The sequence below is a fragment of the Triticum urartu genome, chromosome 4 (genome assembly GCF_003073215.2).
Source record: "Triticum urartu cultivar G1812 chromosome 4, Tu2.1, whole genome shotgun sequence".
Lineage (NCBI taxonomy): Eukaryota > Viridiplantae > Streptophyta > Magnoliopsida > Poales > Poaceae > Triticum > Triticum urartu.
Window position 1 is genome coordinate 576,240,589 of NC_053025.1, and position 20,860 is coordinate 576,261,448.

Genomic DNA, 20,860 nt, shown 5'->3' on the forward strand with positions numbered 1-20,860 from the left:
CTCTCCCTCGACCGGCGCCCTGGAGCTTGACGCCCAGGGGAGGTTGATGAAGACGCCATCGCCGGCCTTCAAGTAAACGCTTGGCTGGGGCTCTTCGGAGCCTGGCGCTGCGGTAGCGGCGGACGGGTCGGCGGTCGACGCAGCGCCTGGCGCTCCTGCGGCCTCAGGGTCGTCAGTGCGATCGCCAGACCCCCCGCCAGCTGCTGCGGCGGCAGCTTTGGCGGCCTCGTCGCCGGCGGCAACCTCGGTCTCCATCGGCTCCACAGCAGATGGGTCTGATTGCCGGAAAAGGGGAGAAAAGTCAAACAAATACCCAAGAAGAAGAAGAACCCAAGGGAAGCTTTGAAGAGAAGATTACCTCTACTGGGTTCAGCAGTCGTTGTCTCCATCGCCGGGGGAACGCTGGTGCTGTTCCTTGCCGGAGAACTCTCACTTGCCGGAGGACTCTCCCTTGGCATTTCGGGGGCGATCTCCGGGCGCTCCTGGTGGGGCTGCTCTGCGCCTACACAAACCAACTGTCAAATGTCAGCAAAGAAACAATATCCATGCGCGCCTACCAGCGGCAAGTAAACCATATACTTACGCTGGGGGCTGCTCTGGAGAACAGTTGCCGGGTCCGGCAAGGTGGTCTCGGGCGCTCCCCCTGCTGTCGCGGTGGGTTCGTCCTCGATGACAATCACCGGGACCTTGGCTCTCTTCGCTGCTCTCTGGGCCAGAGTCCTAAAAAGGAATAAGTTCAGAGTCAAGCAAATGAGATACAAGACAAAACAGCAAGAATTGAAGAACTACAAGTACAACAAGAGAAGCTTACTCTTCTTCTTCTTCCTCGTCGGAGCTAAATGCGGAGAAGTCGAAGTCCGGCCCACGTCCAGCGCAAGAAGGCGGAGGAGTAGTTTCCCTTGGCCGCTTGGCGGGAACGGTGGCGGTGGCCTGAGACGACCCCGCTCCAGTTGCCGCAGTAGCATGAGGTGCTCCCGTAGCAACAGTGCTTGCCGCGGTGGAGCGCGTCACGCGGCGCGGCGACTGTTCACTCGCCTGCCGCCCCGCTACGTCCCCGGCCTTACGGAGATGCCTTCTTGGTGGGGATGGAGGCTCTGCTTGCGGCGAGCTGCCTGAAGATGAGGAGGAAGAGGAGTTGATCTCCAGCGAGCCGCTCGTATCCTTGGCAGGCTCGCTCGACTCGGCGTTATGCCCGGCAAGCACTTTCTCGCCGGCGGGCTCCCCTCGCTCAGCACGGCTTGCCGCCTCTGCTGCATCTGCCTCCTCTACGGTGAATCCAAATTCGCCCGCGGCTACGGCTGCCGCCGCCTCTTCCAGCCTGGTGGCGATGCGTGTCATCTCCGCATCGGTGGTGCCGCGGGACTCTCCCTCCAGATAAGTGTCCTTCTTGTCGGCCCTCGAGATCCAGGCGATTCCACCGGACAAAGGCTCTCCTCTCTCTACTCGGGGAATAAAGAAGTGGCGGAAAAGGGCTACATTGGGATGGACTCCGACAAAGTTTTCGCAGAGATGTGCGAAAACTGCCATGGTCAGAACGGCATTGGGGGTGAAGTCAAGGAGGTGGAATCCGTAGGTGTTCATGATATCGCAGAAAAACTCAGAGAAGGGCGGGCAGAGCCCGCAGTAGAAGAACAAGGCGAAGAAAGGATATCCGTTTGGAGCCATTTTCCAAGCGGCGGCTGGAAGTACCTTCGTGCGCGGATGCGCTCGCGTCTCCGTCGACCAGAAGAGATAGTAGTTCTCCCTCAGCTCCCTCGCGGCAAGCTTGGGGGGGAAGACTGCCCGCTCCTTTCGCAGCGCCGCAAGCCGCTGCGCCTCGGTCGACTTCACAACCTTCCCCTTGTCGGCTTTCGGAGCCATGGCGGAAGTGGTGGAGGAGGTCGATGGCGTCGGTGGTGCTGGTGGCGATGGGGGGCGAGGTGCTGCTCTCTTTCAGCTTTGGGAAGACGAGGGAGCGGCGGAGATTTCCGAGATTGGAGTAGCAACCAGCGAATGGGCGAACTGCCCCTGTTTCCCCTGCTTATAAGGAGGGAGGGGGCGGACGTTCCGCATTTCCGAATAAAGAAACCACCCACGATCCCTCCCACGACGCCGCATTCAACGCGTGCCGTTCGGGGAGGGCGCGGTGGATACGGAGAGAGATACGGCGTAACCCAGGCCGCGCGTGCCCGTGCCCTGTTTTGGGCCTGGCCCAACAGCGCTCGGTACCGTGTATGGCCCAGGCCCGGGGGCTCCTGTCGGTGTACTAGAGTAGGGGTACCCTAGTATCCCGAACTTGTGCATGGGCAGTCGCAGAATCCCGCGGCAAGGCTTGCCGGGTGACCGCCAAGGTCCTCCGTGGTTCCTTTGGAGCCATTCAAGGACAAAATATCCAAGCCAAGGAGACAAGACCCCGGCAAGAGGAGCTTGCTGGGAAGGCCAACCAAGGCATCCCAAGGAACTTGCCGCGACGCGCCACGCGTCCCGGCAAGGCCCGGTGAGCGACAAGCTCCCGGACGCAACAAGACAACGACCGCGGAAAGGCGCTTGCCGCGGCAAGCCACCACTCTCTGTCCGCGCTCCAGCACATCCACCAACGTGTCGCTCTAGGACACTTCCAAGCGTACGTGGCGGGAGGCTGTGCAGCCAGCGGTGCGCGGTGGCAAGCGGCGCTGACAAGATTGCCATCGTAGCGGGCGGTGGCGTCCCTGACGGTCCCTTTTGCACTATTTAGGCGACGCAGACGGGCATTTAATGCCCTTGTCCCCTGCCGTCAGGGTTAGGTATGATACACTGTAGCAGGTAGCTGTACCAACCGCAGCACCTTTCCATTTTTACCCTTGTCTACGTTGCCACCTGTCGGTGACCCCTTGAGCATATAAAAGGAGGCCCATGCGCAACGTAGACGGGGAGGAGGAAGAACTCTCAGGCTCGGTCTCGTTAGCTGCTGGAGTATACTGTAGCACTCCGCGCTCCCGGGCAAGAACTCAATACAAACCACAAAGCAGGAGTAGGGTTTTACGCATCCGTGCGGCCCGAACCTGGGTAAACTGCTCGTGTGCTCCACCTCGATCCGCTCTTCGTGCGACCCTCACCCCCGCCGAACCGAAAGGGACTCGGTCCGCCGGTCCCATAGGTGCTCGTGGGTCAGCCCCCCGGCAGTGGGTTTATGATCAAGTCTATCTATGACTAATATCTGAATCTTCTCTTAATTATTTTATGTATGATTGGTTTATCTTTGCAAGTCTCTTAGAATTATTAGTTTGGTTTGGCCTACTAGATTGATCTTTCTTGCCATGGGAGAAGTGCTTGGCTTTGGGTTCAATCTTGCGGTGCTCGATCCCATTGACAGAAAGGGAAATGGCACGTATTGTATTGTTGCCATCAAGGATAAAATGATGGGGTTTACATCATATTGCATGAGTTTATCCCTCTATGTCATGTCATCTTGCTTAAGGCGTTACTCTGTTCTTATGAACTTAATACTCTAGATGCATGTTGGATAGCGGTCGATGTGTGGAGTAATAGTAGTAGATGCAGGCAGGAGTTGGTCTACCTGTCACGGACGTGATGCCTATATACATGATCATACCTAGATATTCTCATAATTATTCGTTTTTCTATCAGTTGCTCGACAGTAATTTTTTCACCCACTGTAATACTTATGCTATCTTGAGAGAAGCCACTAGTGAAACCTATGCCCCCCGGGTCTATTCTCCATCATACAAGTTTCCAATCTATTTTATTTTGCAATCTTTACTTTCAATCTATATCATAAAAATTCCAAAAATATTTATCTTATTAGTATCATCAATATCAGATCTCACTCTTGCAAGTGGCCATGAAGGGATTGACAACCCCTTTATCGCGTTGGTTGTGAGGTCCTTATTTGTTTGTGTAGGTATGAGGTGACTCGCGTGTGGTCTCCGACTGGATTGATACCTTGGTTCTCAAAAACTAAGGGAAGTACTTATGCTGCTTTACTGCATCACCCTTTCCTGTTCAAGGGAAAACCAACGCAGTGCTCAAGAGGTAGCATCAATCCCTTCACGGCCACGTGCAAGAGTGAGATCTGATAGAGATAATAATAATAAGATAAATATTTTTGGTATTTCCATGATATAGATTGAAAGTAAACATTGCAAAATAAACGGTGCCAGAAATAGCTAGTTGATGGGAGATTAATATGATGGAAGATAGACCCGGGGGCCATAGGTTTCACTAGTGGCTTCTCTCAAGATAGCATAAGTATTACGGTGGGTGAACAAATTACTGTCGAGCAATTGATAGAATTGAGCATAGTTATGAGAATATCTAGGTATGATCATGAATATAGGCATCACGTCCGTGACAAGTAGACCAACTCCTGCCTGCATCTACTACTATTACTCCACACATCGACCGCTATCCAGCATGCATCTAGAGTATTAAGTTCATAAGAGCGGAGTAACTCTTTAAGCAAGATGACATGATGTCAAGGGATAAACTCATGCAATATGATATAAACCCCATCTTTTTATCCTCGATGGCAACAATACAATACATGTCGTTTCCCCTACTGTCAGTGGGATCGAGCACCGCAAGATTGAACCCAAAGCTAAGCACTTCTCCCATTGCAAGAAAGATCAATCTAGTAGGCCAAACCAAACTGAAAATTCGAAGAGACTTGCAAAGATAACCAATCATACATAAAAGAATTCAGAGAAGATTCAAATATTGTTCATAGATAATCTTGATCATAAACCCACAATTCATCGGATCTCGACAAACACACTGCAAAAGAAGATTACATTGAATAGATCTCCAAGAGAATCGAGGAGAACTTTGTATTGAGATCCAAAGAGAGAGAAGAAGCCATCTAGCTAATAACTATGGACCCGAAGATCTGAGGTAAACTACTCACACATCATCGGAGAGGCTATGGTGTTGATGTAGAAGCCCTCCGTGATCAATGCCCCCTCTGGTGGAGCGTGGGAAAAGGCCCCAAGATGGGATCTCACGGGTACAGAAGGTTGCGGTGGTGGAATTAGGTTTTCGTGGTGCTCCTCGATGTTTTTAGGGTACGTTGGTATATATAGGAGGAAGAAGTAGGTCGGTGGAGCCACGAGGGGCCCACGAGGGTGGAGGGCGCGCCCAGGGGGGTAGGCGCGACCCCTGCCTCGTGGCTTCCTTGTTGGTTGCTTGGCATCCACTCCAAGTCCTCTGGATCAAGTTTGTTCCAAAAATCACGCTCTGCTACCTCCTGAGCACTGCGTTGGATTTCCTTGAAGAGGAAAGGATGATGCAGTAAAGTAGCGTAAGTATTTCCCTTAGTTTTTGAGAACCAAGGTATCAATCCAGTAGGAGGCTACGTGCGAGTCCCTCGTACCTGCACAAAAAAAATAAATCCTCGCAACCAACGCGATAAGGGGTTGTCAATCCCTTCACGGTCACTTATGAGAGTGAGATCTGATAGATATGATAAGATAATATTTTTGGTATTTTCTGATGAAGATGCAAAGTAAAATAAAAGCAAAGGAAATAACTAAGTATTGGAAGATTAATATGATGAAGATAGACCCGGGGGCCATAGGTTTCACTAGTGGCTTCTCTCAAGAGCATAAGTATTTTATGGTGGGTGAACGAATTACTGTTGAGCAATGGACAGAATTGAGCATAGTTATGAGAGTATCTAGGTATGATCATGTATATAGGCATCACGTCGAAGACAAGTAGACCGACTCCTGCCTGCATCTACTACTATTACTCCACTCATCAACTGCTGTCCAGCATGCTTCTAGAGTATTAAGTTCATGAAAACAGAGTAACGCCTTAAGCAAGATGACATGATGTAGAGGGATAAATTCATGCAATATGATAAAAAAAACCATATTGTTATCCTCGATGGCACCAATGAAATACGTGCCTTGCTGCCCCTACTGTCACTGGGAAAGGACACCGCAAGATTGAACCCAAAGCTAGCACTTCTCCCATTGCAAGAAATATCAATCTAGTAGGCCAAACCAAACTGATAATTCGAAAAGACTTGCAAAGATAACCAATCATACATAAAAGAATCCAGAGAAGATTCAAATATTGTTCATAGATAATCTTGATCATAAACCCACAATTCACCGTCTCAACAAACACACCGCAAAAAGAAGATTACATCAAATAGATCTCCACAAGAGAGGGGGAGAACATTGTATTGAGATCCAAAAGGAGAGAAGAAGCCATCTAGCTAATAACTATGGACCCGAAGGTCTGAGGTAAACTACTCACACTTCATCGGAGAGGCTATGGTGTTGATGTAGAAGCCCTCCGTGATGGATGCCCCCTTCGGCGGAGCTCCGGAACAGGCCCCAAGATGGGATCTCGTGGATACAGAAAGTTACGGCGGTGGAATTAGGGTTTTGGCTCCGTATCTGATCGTTTGGGGGTACGTAGGTATATATAGGAGGAAGGAGTATGTCGGTGGAGCAACAGGGGGCCCACGAGGGTGGAGGACGTGCCTGGGGGGGAGGGGTAGGTGCGCCCCCCTACCTCGTGGCCTCCTCCTTTATTTCTTGATATATGGTCCAAGTCTCCTGGTCATGTTCGGTGAGAAAATCACGTTCCCGAAGGTTTCATTCCGTTTGGACTCCGTTTGATATTCCTTTTGTGTGAAACTCTGAAATAGGCAAAAAACAACAATTCTGGGCTGGGGCTCCGGTTAATTGGTTAGTCCCAAAAATAATATAAAAGTGGATAATAAAGCCAAATAATGTCCAAAACAGTAGATAATATAGCATGGAGCAATCAAAAATTATAGATACGTTGGAGACGTATCACGCTCCCGAAGGTTTCATTCCGTTTGGACTCCGTTTGATATTCTTTTTCTGCGAAACACTGAAATAGGCAAAAAACAACAATTGGGGCTGGGCCTCCGGTTAATATGTTAGTCCCAAAAAATAATATAAAAGTGTATAAATAAGCCCATTAAACATCCAGAACGGAATATATAATAGCATGGAGCAATCAAAAATTATAAATACATTAGAGACGTATCAAATATATAGAAGGTAAGACAAGATTCTAGGCCAAGCCCCATCCCAAATTGGGCTAACGTGGTTGCACATGTAATGCTAGGTTTTTATGACACTTTGACTCGGTAGTATAAAACGAAACCATCCTCCACCATTTCTTCATCATAGATAAGACATTAACATTATCCATAGGAAGCACATCGTCTTAAGTATACCTAGCTGCATCATCATCTTGGATAAGACACACATTATCCATAGGGATCATAGTCATCATCATATCACCATCTCCATAATCACTTTCATACCCACAACATCGCTCCTTCTATTCTCCAACTACCACCTGATTTATTTTACAAAAACTTATTTTTTAGAAGCATTCCTAGGCAATAGATGTCTCCCAAGAGGTTAATAAACATATTTTTGAGACCTAAAATTTTATTTAACAAAGCATGGCTAAGCTATTTACTTTAAATAACCCCAAGTTCCATAAAAATGAACTTAGGCTATAGGTGATTGACCTAGGCCACAAGGTATGGTATTAGCAGTGACAAGAGGTATAGTATTATGAAGAAAATGGGGCATAGCTAACCAAAGGTTAAATTAGCATTTTATAGAATATAGAATTTGATGCAATAAAAGTAAATTTTAACTAAGTAATATGCAAATATGGGATCAACATGGTCAAAGTAGGCCGCTTACCTAGCTTAACTTGGCCTTGATACTTCTTTGGTCACTCAACTAATCCTCACACATTCTTGATTAGTCATAACCCTAACCATCCAAAAAACTAATAAATCTTCGTCGCATCTATAATTTTTTATTGTTTAATGCCAATATTCTACAACTTTCACATCTTTTGGTAACAATTTATATGATTTTATTGGACTAACATATTGATCCAGTGCCCACTGTCAATACGTGTTTGTTGCATTTTTTTGTTTCACGGAAAATCCATATCCAACGAAGTCTAACCGCGATAAAAAATTAAGGAGATTTATATTGGAATATATGTGATTTTTGTGAAAAAGAATCAACATAAGGGGTGGCCCACATGCCCCACAAGCTCACACGCGTGCCTTGTACCCCAGGGCATGCCCCCTGCACTTGTGGCCACCTCGAAGGTCGGTTGGGGTGTCCTTCTGCCACAAGGAAGCAACTATCCAGATAAAACTCCCCTAAAAATTCCAGCCCAATTGGTGTTAAGGATCTCCGGGAATTTAAGAAATGGTTTTCGGCCAGAAAAGAGGAACACGAAACAGAAGAGAACATATAGAAAGATCCAATATCAGAGGGGCTCCTGCCCACTGGGAGCCATGGAAGCCATGGACCAGAGGTGAAACTCTCCTCCCATCTAGGTGGAAGGCCAAGTAAGAATAAGAAGAAGGAGGTGAGCTCTCTTCCCCCCTCTCTCGGTGGCGCCGGAACGCCGTTGGGGCAACCATCATGATCGCGATCTACACCAACAACTTCGCCATCATCACCAACTCTCTTGCCCTCTATGCAGTGGTGTAACACCTCTTCTCCCACTTTAATATCTGCTTAAACAAGGTGCTTTGCACCACATATTATTATCCAATGATGTGTTGCCATCCTATGATGTTTGAGAAGATTTCTTTTATCCCGCGGGTTAATTGTGGTATGGTGTGATTGATATAAGTTGTATGTTAAATTGGTGTTGTCCTATGGTGCCCTTCGTGCCGCGCAAGCGTGTGGGATTACCACTGTAGGTTTTTACAATACGTTCATGATTCGCTTATAGTGGGTGGTGAGAGTGACAGAAGCTTATACCCTAGTAAGGGGGTTGTTGCATATGGGAGTAAAGAGAACTTGTTACTTAATGGTATGGTTGGGTTTTAACTTAATGATCTTTAGTAGTCACGGATGCTTGCTAGAGTTCCAATCATAAGAACATGTGATCCAAGTATGGAAAGTATGTTAGCTCATGCCTTTCCCTCATTGCATATGGTAAGTATCTATCGTGTAACTCGTGTTATATTCAATTGCCTATGGACAATTTCCTCTTTGTGTTACAAAAAAGCTCTCAACTAATTCAAACTAACTTTTATTATCTCGCAAAGTACTCCTACTTTTATTCTTGCAAAGTAGTTCTATAATTACACCTATAAAGTACTTCTAGTTTCATACTTGTTTCTTGGTAAAGCAAACGTTGGTGTGTGTAGAGTTGTATTGGTGGTCAGTAGAACTAGAGAGAATATTAATTCTACCTTTGGCTCCTCGTTGGGTTTGACACTCTTACTTATCAAAAAAGGATACAAATGATCCCCTATACCTGTGGGTTAATTATCAAGAAAATTTTCTCGCGCCGTTGCCAGGGAGCAATAGTGTGGGGTGAATATTCTTGTGTGTGCTTGTTTGATTTATCACTAAGTAGTTTTTATTTTTCTGTTCTAAGTTATTTTCTAACTTTAGTTATGGGTTGGAAACATAAAATACCACAAAATAGTTGTACTTACTAACCCAATGGTTGAAAACCACCCAAAACCTATCATACTGCTGAAGTTTTCTACTTGGATCATCTTCAATCCCTTTGTGCTCATGCTGAAAACCCAACTTGCTTAGAGCGAAAATCATTAGATGAGCATGCTTATTTTGTGTGACACCACTTGTCTCAAAAAGGGAAAATATTATGGGATCAAATTAATTGTTTGTATTGCTATGATTGGACTTTATGCGAAATACATGATTTTACTTGTTGTTCTGAAGACCCTAAAAACACCTTCCCTTCCCATGTGAGTCTCATGATAATGTAATCTCATCTTCTTATGCCAAAGGTGTTTATAATTACTATGATATTCAACAAACTGAAGAATTTTTTTGTTTTAAGGGTGCCTATGAAATTGCTTCTTTGATTGAAAAGAATGATGCTACTTTATAAAAATCTAATTTTTTTGCCATACTTAAATATTGTTGTGATAACTATGATTCTAATGCTTATGCTAAAGAACTTACTGAGGAAGCATCCACTGTCCAAGAAGAGAATAATATTTTGCAGGAATCTATGGAAGAAGAACTTGATGAAATTGCGAGCTAATTAGATGAAAAAGATGATGAGGAGAGCGAAGATCAAAAGGAGGAAGAGCGGATTAGCTAACCGTGCCCACCTTCTAATGATAGTAACTCTTCAACTCATATATTGTTTTATTTCCCTTCATGCTTACCGAAGGATGAATGCTATGATAATTGTTATGATCCCTTGGATTCATTTGAAATAGCCCTTTTTGATGAAATTGATGCTTGCTATGCTTGTGGCCATGATGCCAATTATGCTTATGGAGATGAACTTCCTATAGTTCCTTATGATAAGAATGAAATTGCTGCTATTGCGCCCACACATGATAGTCCTATTATCTTTCTGAATTCTCTCGACTACACTATATCAGAGAAGTTTGCACTTATTAAGGATTATATTGATGGGTTGTGTTTTACCATTACACATGATGATTTTGATGAATATAATATGCATGTGCATGCTGATCCTAATTGCAATTATTATGAGAGAGGAACTATATCTCCACCTCCTTATGTTTCAGATACGATAAAATTATAAGAAACTGTTTATATTATTCATTGGCATTTATTATGTGTGCATGAATTGTTCTTTTATGACATGCCCATGCATAGGAAGAGAGTTAGACTCTGTTGTTATGTGATATATGTTGCTTTGTGCTCACTACTAAATCATAAATCATTTTTTTATTAAAATTGGCTTTGATATACCTTGGGATCCTGGTAGATCAATTACTTGAGCAATGTATGGCTAGCTTAATGGCTTTAAAGAAAACGTTGCCTGGGAGAAAACCCAGAAGTTTTAGAGAGTCATTTTATTCTGTTGTGTGCTTTTAAAAATCTTTAAAACAAAAAATATAGAGGGGAAACTAAAGCGTTTTCAAAAAGAGAAGCAATTGGAAAACTATGCATTGAAGAAGTGAGGGTCGACCTTGAACACGTATGTTCATGCTCATGAAAACAACGTAGAATTTTTCATGGAATTTTCTCGCAAAAATAATTATGCCCTTGTACAAATATATTGTAGTATAAAAATAACGTGCCAAGATATACCTTTAGGATGTTTAAATTCTTGTTTGGTGTGTGCTGTGAAAAACAGAAACTTTTGCTGTAGTGCTTGAATTTTGATAATTTACTGGAATAGGCAAAAATTCTGAAATTCTTACACAATACTTCTATGAAAATTTTCTATTATGTCCTAATGTTTCAGAATTTTTTTGAGTTAGAGAAGTATATGTACCATCTGCATCTTTAGAGACTGTCCTGTTTTCGCAGATTGCTGTTGTAGTTTCTTTATTTGCTTATGTTTGAAATCTTGTTGAGCCCCATTTACTTGGGAGCCACATAATTGTTATAGCATAGAGTGGGTAATGTTTGATTATAATTATATAATAATGTTATAGAAGGACATGATGGGATTTGATGTTATATGTACTAACCCCTCTAATAAAAAGTTCGGTTAAGTTTTATGTTGGTGAAGTGTTCGATGATCGAGGAGGTATAGATATGAGAGGAATAAGGAGAGGCAAGAGTTCAAGCTTGGGGATGCCCACGACACCCTAAGTAAATATTCAAGGAGACTCAAGCATCTAAGTTATGGATGCCCCGGAACACACCCCATCTTTCTTCTTCAACAATTATCAGTATGTCTCGATTCTTGTTTTGTTCACATGATATGCGTAAATTCTTGGAGTATCGTGTGCTTTTTATTTTTATTTTAGTATTTCACCACGCTGGTATGGGATAGTCCTGGGTTGATTTATAGAATTCTCTTTGCACTTCACATATATCTTTTCAGTATGGCTTTTTAGAATGCTTCATGTGCTTCACTTATATCATTTGAAATTTGGATGCTCTGTACATTTGGAAAACCGTTATTTGTAATGCTCTTTTCCTTCACTTATATTTATTAGAGTGTGGGCAATTCTTTTGTAGAAAGAATTAAACTCTCATGCTTTACTTATATCTATTTAGAGAGTCAACATGACTTGGTCATTCACATGGTTAGTCATAAATCCTACATAAAACTTGTAGATCACTGAATATGATATATTTGATTCCTTGCAATAGTTTTGCGATATTAAGATGGTGATATGTGGGATGTACTAGTGAATGATTGTGTTTTAGTAAGAATGTTGGTGTTAAGGTTTGTGATTCCCGAAGCATGCATGTATAGTCTCTAGTTATGCCAAGAAGTTGGAGCATGATTTATTATTGAGTGTCTTCCTTTTGAAAGGTAGTCGGGGACGAGAGATGGTCTTTTCCTACCAATCTACCCCCTAGGGGCATGCATAGTAATACTTTGCTTCGAGGGCTAATAGACTTTCGCAATAAGTATGTGAGTTCTTTATGACTAATGTGAGTCCATGGATTATATGTACTCTTACATTTTCGCCATATGCTAGCCTCTTCGGTACCGTGCATTGACATTTCTCACCTTGAGAGTCGATGCAAACTTCGCCGGTGCATCCCAAACCCGTGATATGATATGCGCTATCACTCATAAGCCTCCTTATGTCTTCCTCAAAGCAGCCCCCATACCTACCTATTATGGCATTTCCATAGCCATTCCGAGATATATTGCCATGCAACTTCCACTGTTCCATTTTATGACATACATCTTCATTGTCATATTGCTTTGCATGATCATATAACTAACATGGTATTTGTGGCCTAGACACCGTTCATCATTATAATACATGTTATGCTAGCATCATTGCACATCCTGGTACACTGCCAGAGGCATTCATATAGAGTCATATTGTTCTAGATATCGAGTTGTAATATTGAGTTGTAAGTAAATAGAAGTGTGGTGATTATCATTATTAGAGCATTGTCCCAGTGAGGAAAGAATGATGGAGACTATGATTCCCCTCACAAGTTGGGATGAGGAACCATACGAAAAAAGAGAGCCTAACAAAAAAAGAAAAACAATTGAGAAAAAAGAAGGGGCAATGTTACTATCCTTTTACCACACTCGTGCTTCAGAGTAGCACCATGTTTTTCACATGGAGAGTCTCCTATGTTGTCACTTTAATATACTACTGGGAATTTTTCATTATTGAACTTGGCTTGTATATTACTATGATGGGCTTCCTCAAATCCCGAGGTCTTCATGTGTAAGCGAGTTGGATGCACACACACACCTAGTTTTCAGTTTGAGCTTTCATACACTTATAGCTCTTAGTGCATCCTTTGCATGGCAATCCCTACACCTCACACTAACATCAATCAATGGGCATCTCCATAGCCTTTTGATTAGCCTCATCGATGTGAGAGACTATCTTCCTTTTCTTCCCCTTATTGATCTCTTTCACCACATTCTATTCCACCCATAGTGCTATGTCCATGGCTCACGCTCATGTATTGCGTGGGGGTTGAAAAAGCTGAAGCACGTTAAAAAGTATGAATCACTTGCTTGGCTTGTCATCGGGATTGTACACGATTAATACTTTGTGTTAATAAGATGGAGCATGACAAGATTATATGATTTTGTAGGGATAGCGTTCTTTAGCATTTTTGTTTTGAAACACATGATTGTTTGTTGGTATGCTTGAGTATTGATGTCTTTATATCAAATTATAGACAATTACTTTGAATCACTCGTATCTTAATATTCATGCCATGATTAGATTATATGATCAAGATTATGTTAGGTAGCATTCCACATGAAAAATTATCTTTTTATCATTTACCTACTCGAGGACGAGTAGGAATTAAGCTTGGGGATGCTGATATGTCTCTGTCGTAGCTATAATTTTTGATTGTTTCATGCCAATATTCTACAACTTGCACATACTTTTAGCAACAATTTATATGATTTTCTTGGACTAACATATTGATCTAGTGCCCAGTGTCAATTCATGTTTGTTGCATGTTTTTAGTTTCGCAAAAAATCCATATTGTCGTGGAATTGTCACGGCAGATGTCCTAGTGAGAGGACTTAGTCATGGAGCCATCGCAACTAGGAAGCTTAAAGGGGTTAATCGGGACAAAGGACATGAGAGGTTTATACTGGTTCGGCCCCTTGCGGTGAAGGTAAAGCCTAGTCCAGTTGATGTGGTGTTGCTAGGTTTCGATGACCAAGGAGCAAAATACGCTAGCTTGGCTCTCGATCTGTTGTTTCTTTCCCTAAGCCGCCGCCGGGTCGTCCCCTTATATACACGGGTTGACGCCCTGCGGCCTACAGAGTCCCGACCGGCTCATACAATGTGTCCGGCTCGGTGACAACTCTTACATGCCTTATCTTACAAGTCTTATTCATACATGGCGGTTTACACTTATGGGCCTTAAGCCGCCTCTGGGCTTGGGCCTACTACAAGCTTTATCATAAGCCGTCACCTTGTATACTCTTTGGGCTTCCTTTTAATTAACCCGCCATTGGAATTGACCATACCCCTCCTAGGCGGGTCATACCTGGTAGTCATATCCCCATCATTAGGCCCCAGGTTGATTTGAACTTTGTTCTTGTCAATGTCCAACACTTAGAAAAAATCCATCTATTACTGCTGCGAAAGCCTTGTAACCCGCCATGATGTCATCTCCAGATTTTTCAGAAACCCGCCACCATGTCATCTTTTAACGGATCTTTATCTTTAATGCCTTTCCGAAAATCGAGGCACCTGGGTAGCTGGATAACCATGTTTCGGTCTCCTCGTTTTTCGCGCTCACTTATTAGTCCTTCCTTATAAATAGCCGTGACCGGTATCCTTCTCATTCTCCCCCTTTTCCATCGTCTTCTTCCTCTCGCAACTTCCAACGCTCGAACTCTGCCGCCGCCGCAAAGCTCACCGTCATCCTCAACTTTGGCCGCTGCATCAACCTGAGTCTGTCCAGAGAACGGCGTTGATCCTTCGTAGTAGATCTGCGTCTGTAAGTTCTTGCTTTCCCACACCTTAGATATGCATTAGGGTTTGCGAGTTCTTTCTATGTTCTTCGCTGTTCATTGCGGATTCCTTGTAGTTTCTCCACCACATCCTCCTTTGATCTAAAAGAAGTGTGGAACTCATGCGGTAGTTGTTTTGCATCCATTTCAGATGCTAGCAGATCCCTCTTTCTTCTACAAAGGCCTCCTTAGAACTAATGAACTCCTATGTGCTGGTTTTTAGGTCTAGATTTATTTCTCTTTTTTGAACCATCTTGATCCAAAATAATAGCAACAATTTGTGAAACTTGTTTATCTTAGTACTTAGCCAATTCTGTCTCAGGCAACCTTCGAATATCTTTAGTCATGGCGGCTTATCATGCCGGCTCATTTTTCCTTTATATATCATTAGCCCTTACTTAAGCCGCCATTACTCATCTGTACTATAATCTTTGACCTATAACTCCACCAATTAATTTGAACCGGAAAATTACTTTCTTTTCAGCTTGTACTTTTTCATTATGCCGTCAAAGACGCCAACAGTCTGGGTCCCTTCCACAGTCACTGACGACACTTTGAAGGATTTTGTCACCATCGGATATTTGCCAGAGAAAAACATTATGTCCTATCGTGCCCCTGACCCGGACGAAGAACGACCTCAGCCCAAAGATGGTGAAGTCATTATCTTTACTGATCATATGAACCGGGGTTTTTCACCACCCGGCTCAAAATTCATCAGAGATGTTCTACATTTTCAAGCTTCATCCTCAAGATCTTGGACCCAACTCCATATCCAACATCTGCAATTTTCAAGTTCTCTGTGAGGTTTATCTTCAAGAAGAACCTACCATTGAACTCTTCAGAGAGTACTTCTATTTGAACCGCCAGAATGAATGCACCAACGGCCCTAGCTTGGAACTTGGTGGAATTTTGATTCAGCGCTGACAGGGCGTTGTCTTTCCCTTAGTAGTCTTACCAAGCCATCCCAAGGATTGGAACCAAACTTGGTTTTATTGCAAAGACACGTCGCCAGCTGATGAAAAACCAATGCCGGGTTATCGCGTGGAGCGTCTTGACTCTAAGTTTGTGCTCCCTGACAAGCTGACTGCCACTGAACGTAAGAAGCTCATTCCATCCATCAAAAGGATTCAAGCCTTGTTGGGAAACGGACTAACTGGAGTTGACTTAATCCGTTGTTGGATCGCATGGCGGGTCATCCCTCTGAGCCGCCGATCCAACTTGATGTATAAATATGGCGGAGGCCTAGATGACCCTCTGTGTCATAGTTCTGTACAACTGACTGAAGAGGCCATTGTTGAAATGTCAACCACCCTCGTAAACAGTAAATATGAGGACTGCAGTAAAGTTGGATTGAATCCTTTCTGCAAGCTTAACCCGGCACCAGAGGTAAGTCCCCTTGACTCCCTTTTTCCTTTAGTAGTTAAGTACTTATTCGACTTTTAACCTATTATCTGCCTACATGCTAAATCTGAATTTTGGAAGGCCAAATATGATCATGAAGCTGCCAAGAAGGCTAGAGCCGCCGCCATAGCCGCCAAGAAGACAACCCAAAAATCCAAGAAGAAAAGAACTGCTTCTGATATGTTCAAGTTGGATGATGTTTCTAAGTCGGAGGTAGCCCTTGACTCTCTCGGCCTGCTTTTTAACAACCTTATTGACACTGACTATTGCCATGATGACACAGGGGCCAGCCAGACAATAGAAGAAGAGGTAACTATTTCCTCCGACTCAGCCCCTTTGCCAAGACAGAAACCTCAACTGGTAACCCGGAAAGTAAGGTTTTCACACCCTTTGGCTTATTTGGATCCTCATTTTATTTTGAAAAAACAGCAACATGAGAACCACCATCAGGCCCAGACCAGTGACGAAAATGAACTGCCCTCCGTCTTGCCAAAAACTCCTCGGAAACGCCGGAATGAGGTTTCTTCCACCTTTGTCTCTTTATTTTATCAATGAATCTATTTCCTTACTATCTTAATTGTAATTTTACTATTGCAGGAGGTTTCTCGCTCTTCTGGCGATTCTTCACAAACTCAATTTCCGGCTTTCAAGACTGCCCCTGGGTAAAGAAAATTATCTTTCTTCTGCTTCTTTAAGTCTGCATCATTATACTAACTCATGAAATCCTTCTTAGCGGTCAAGCAAAGCCCAAGAAAGCCAGGGTGGCTAAGCCGGTGGAAGACCCGAAAGACCCTGCTCCTGAACCGGCAATACCAACTCCTGCTCCTGAACCGGCAATACCAACTCCTGCTCCTGAACAATCTGAAGCACCAAAAGACCCTACTATCAACATTCAATCCGACCTTCCTGAGCCATCAGCTGATGAGACTATTCTCAATCCATCCACCATCGGGCCGTCCAGCTCAGCTAACCCGCCGGCGCCTTCTGACAATGACGTCCTAATCACTGGTAGTAGATTCATTGAGCTGGGCAATCCAACTGTACTGGCCAGGCACTCTGCCAAACAAGAGGCTTTGGAAAGGCAGAAAGGGCGGCTTGACGTCTCTCACTATGCTCACCTAAATGTTAGTGACGTGCTGTTTGGATACCTCAGTCATGTGCATTCCAGCCGTGACTCTGAAATTGAGATGGTCAAACAGCTGCAACTGAAATACGAGGTATGTTCTCCGGCTTTCATTAGTTTACATATGCTCTGCCAGCCCCCAAGTCTCTGGATTATGATGAACCTGAATGATATGTAGACTTGTGATATAGGTTGATGCTCTGTCTTAGATTTTCCCTAAGTCTAGCGGATTAACATAAATTTCACTTGTAGTCCCCAAGGGCCGGCTTAATTTATCATGAATGAGCCGGTACTTGACTTCATAACTGTCTTGAATCAGTCCAAAAAAATAGTGTGATCCGACTCAAGATGAGAAAACTTTCTTAATATCATGCATTAGCCCCCAAAACGAGTGGTGTTGCGTTGCAAAGCACTTGGGACTTTAATCATTATTTCCTTTATTGAAATAAATTTTTAACACACTTGTGCATGTCTGTAGACCGCCGGCCATAACTGAATTGGGTTCTCAATTGACTGATGCAAAGACCCAGCTGGCGGATCAAGAGACTGAGATAAAGAATGCTGACTCCAAACTCCAGTTGAGCCTCTCTGAAGCTGAAAAACTGAAGACCAGTTTTGATGCGGAGAAAAAATCCCAGGCCGATGAGAAAACCTTGCTGATACAGCATGCTGAGACAGCCGAGGCGGCTCTCAAGGAGGTTACCACGGAGCTCACCGGCTTAAAAAACCATGTGTCTCAGATGGTCTCCGCAATCTTTGGTGAGTCATTTGAATTATTTACTTAAACTCTATTTTGCCAGAAATATAAGCCGCCTGCTTAACCTTTAAAATACTCATAGGTCCACAGAGCAGCAATCTGAGCCAAACCAACGTGACAAAACTCAAGGCAGTTTACACCCTGGTGGAGCAATTGTACACTAGGGCTCAACGGGCACTTGCTATTATCTCCCCAGCCAACCAAGGACCAAACCTCTTGGGTGATGTTTTGAAGAAGTTATCTATCTTACCCGCCAGATTCCAAGAGGTTAAGCGGTCTTGTCCAAGAGCCGGAGCCCTAACTGCTCTAAGCCGCTCCAAAGCCCGGGTGCTGGAGCTAGACCCGGCGGACGTAGCCAAGGGGTATCCCCCTTGAAGGAAGACGGGGCTCCGTTTGATCAAGATGATTTTGTCGCTTGTGTGAGGGGAGTTCGTCCTCAGGCTACCATTCTTGGCGACGAGACCAACATTGATAAGTATCAGCCGGGTTTTGACGTTGATAATAAGAAGATGGCGACTCCTTCATATAAAGTGACAGATCTCATCCCGCCGGTTCGCCAACACACCTTTGCACCAGAAATTGACCCGGCTGGTCTAATTGATGATGAACCTGAGTTTGTTGCTCTTCGTGGCTTCGATTGGTCTAAGCCCAGCTTCCAACCAGTGGAGGGAGATGAACCGGCAAGGGAGGAGTCATAACCATCCAAATAATCCGGCCAAGACTTAATGAACAGGCCTTAGCTTAACATCTGCTTAAGAGAAAAAACAGTTTTAACCTTTTGGGCTCCCAACGCCTTGTAATAGGCTAGCTTGAAACTGCATGTTCTGCCTATGTCGTCGTGCATATCATACTGCGTACGACTATTTTTATCCATCATGTCAATATATGCTTTATATCCTTTATCATATCTGTAGCGTTTAAACCTGTTCCTGTATGTAAAAGATGAGAAACTGTCCTGGCGGTTTGCCGCTAGACGGGTCAAAACATCCAATACATAATTATGAAATTACCATAACGGAATAATCAGGGCTAGATGTAAAGATAAATAAGGTTGTAAAGCCTTTGATTAAAGAAAACATAGATAAGTCTGTCTATGAACGACAACGTCATACCTGTGTTCTTTGATTCTAGACTGCCGGTTTATGCGACCCAGACAGTAAGGGTGACAACCTAATCTTTTTAGGAGTCATACTTCATATGCCTGATGACTGTTATACCTTGGCAACTCATTGTCAAATAACCGAGCCGGTTTAAATTTGAAACCATACTTACAGTTAGATTTGAGACAACAAAAAACCAATAAAACAAAAGAGTATCTTTCAAACAATGTAAATCAAGCATTAAGAAAAATTTGGAGGCTTCTGATTCGAATATGATCAGTAAACCGGACCAAAGGGGTTAAGCTAGGATTCAGATATGATCATGTAGCCCCCAGTGGCTTTGGCGTTGCGCCGATCAAGAGGGTACTGACAGCTATGTTCTCTTTGGTTCAAATACGACCTATGTTTGAACAGGAAGCCCCCAAATGACCTTGAGAGGTTTTTAACGACCCTGATTCGAATACAATCCAAGTCAAACCCAAAAGGGGTTAAGCTATGATTCGGATACGATCAAGAAGCCCCCTAGTGAGTTTGGCTTTGCGCCGATCAAGAGGGTTATGACAGCTATGTTCCCTTTCGTTCGAATACAACCTATGTTTGAACAGGAAGCCCCCTGGTGACCATGAAGTTTTAACGGCTAGATTCGAATACGATCATGAGCCGGACCGAGAGGGTTAAGCTAGATTCAAATACTATCAGCCCCCAACTGGTCGTTTAATAATTAAAATAATAAAGATATGTGATCATTGAAGATGAAAAAGGACAGAGGTCCTGCTTTATTACTTATCATAATATATACAATGTCAAAGTATGTACATTATGAGAGCCGGTGGCTCAAGTGTAGTAAGGCCGAAGATGAGCAACATTCCATGGCCGGCGGGTCTCCTCCTCTGATTTACGTGAGTCTTTGTGCTCTCGAACATTGATAAGGTAATATGACCCGTTGTTTAAGTTCTTGCTGACCACAAAGGGTCCTTCCCAAGGTGGGCATAGTGCGCATCAGACTGATCCTGGATGAGCCGGAGCATGAGTTCACCTTCTTGAAAGGTTCTGGACTTAACCCGGCGGCTGTGATAACAGCGCAGGTCCTGTTGGTAAATTGCTGATCGGGCTGCTGCCAAGTCTCGCTCCTCATCTAATAAGTCAAGTGCATCCTGTCGGGTTTGCTCCTTATCAGCTTCAACGTAAGCCGCCACGCGGGGTGAGTCATGATGGATGTCACTAGGCAGGACTGCTTCTGCTCCATAAACCATGAAGAAAGGCGTATAACCTGTAGACCTGTTAGGGGTGGTATTGATACTCCATAACACCAAGGGTAACTCCTCCACCCAACAACCTGGCGTCCGTTGTAAAGGAACCATAAGCCAGGGTTTGAGACCTTTTAAGATTTCCTGATTTGCTCTCTCAGCTTGACCATTAGATTGGGGGTGAGCCATTGATGAAACATCAAGCCGGATATGCTCATGTTGACAAAATTCCTCCATAGCACCTTTGGATAGATTAGTACAATTGTCAGTTATAATGCTGTGTGGAAAGACAAAACGAAAGATCACCTTTTTCATGAACTGAACCGCTGTGGCTGCA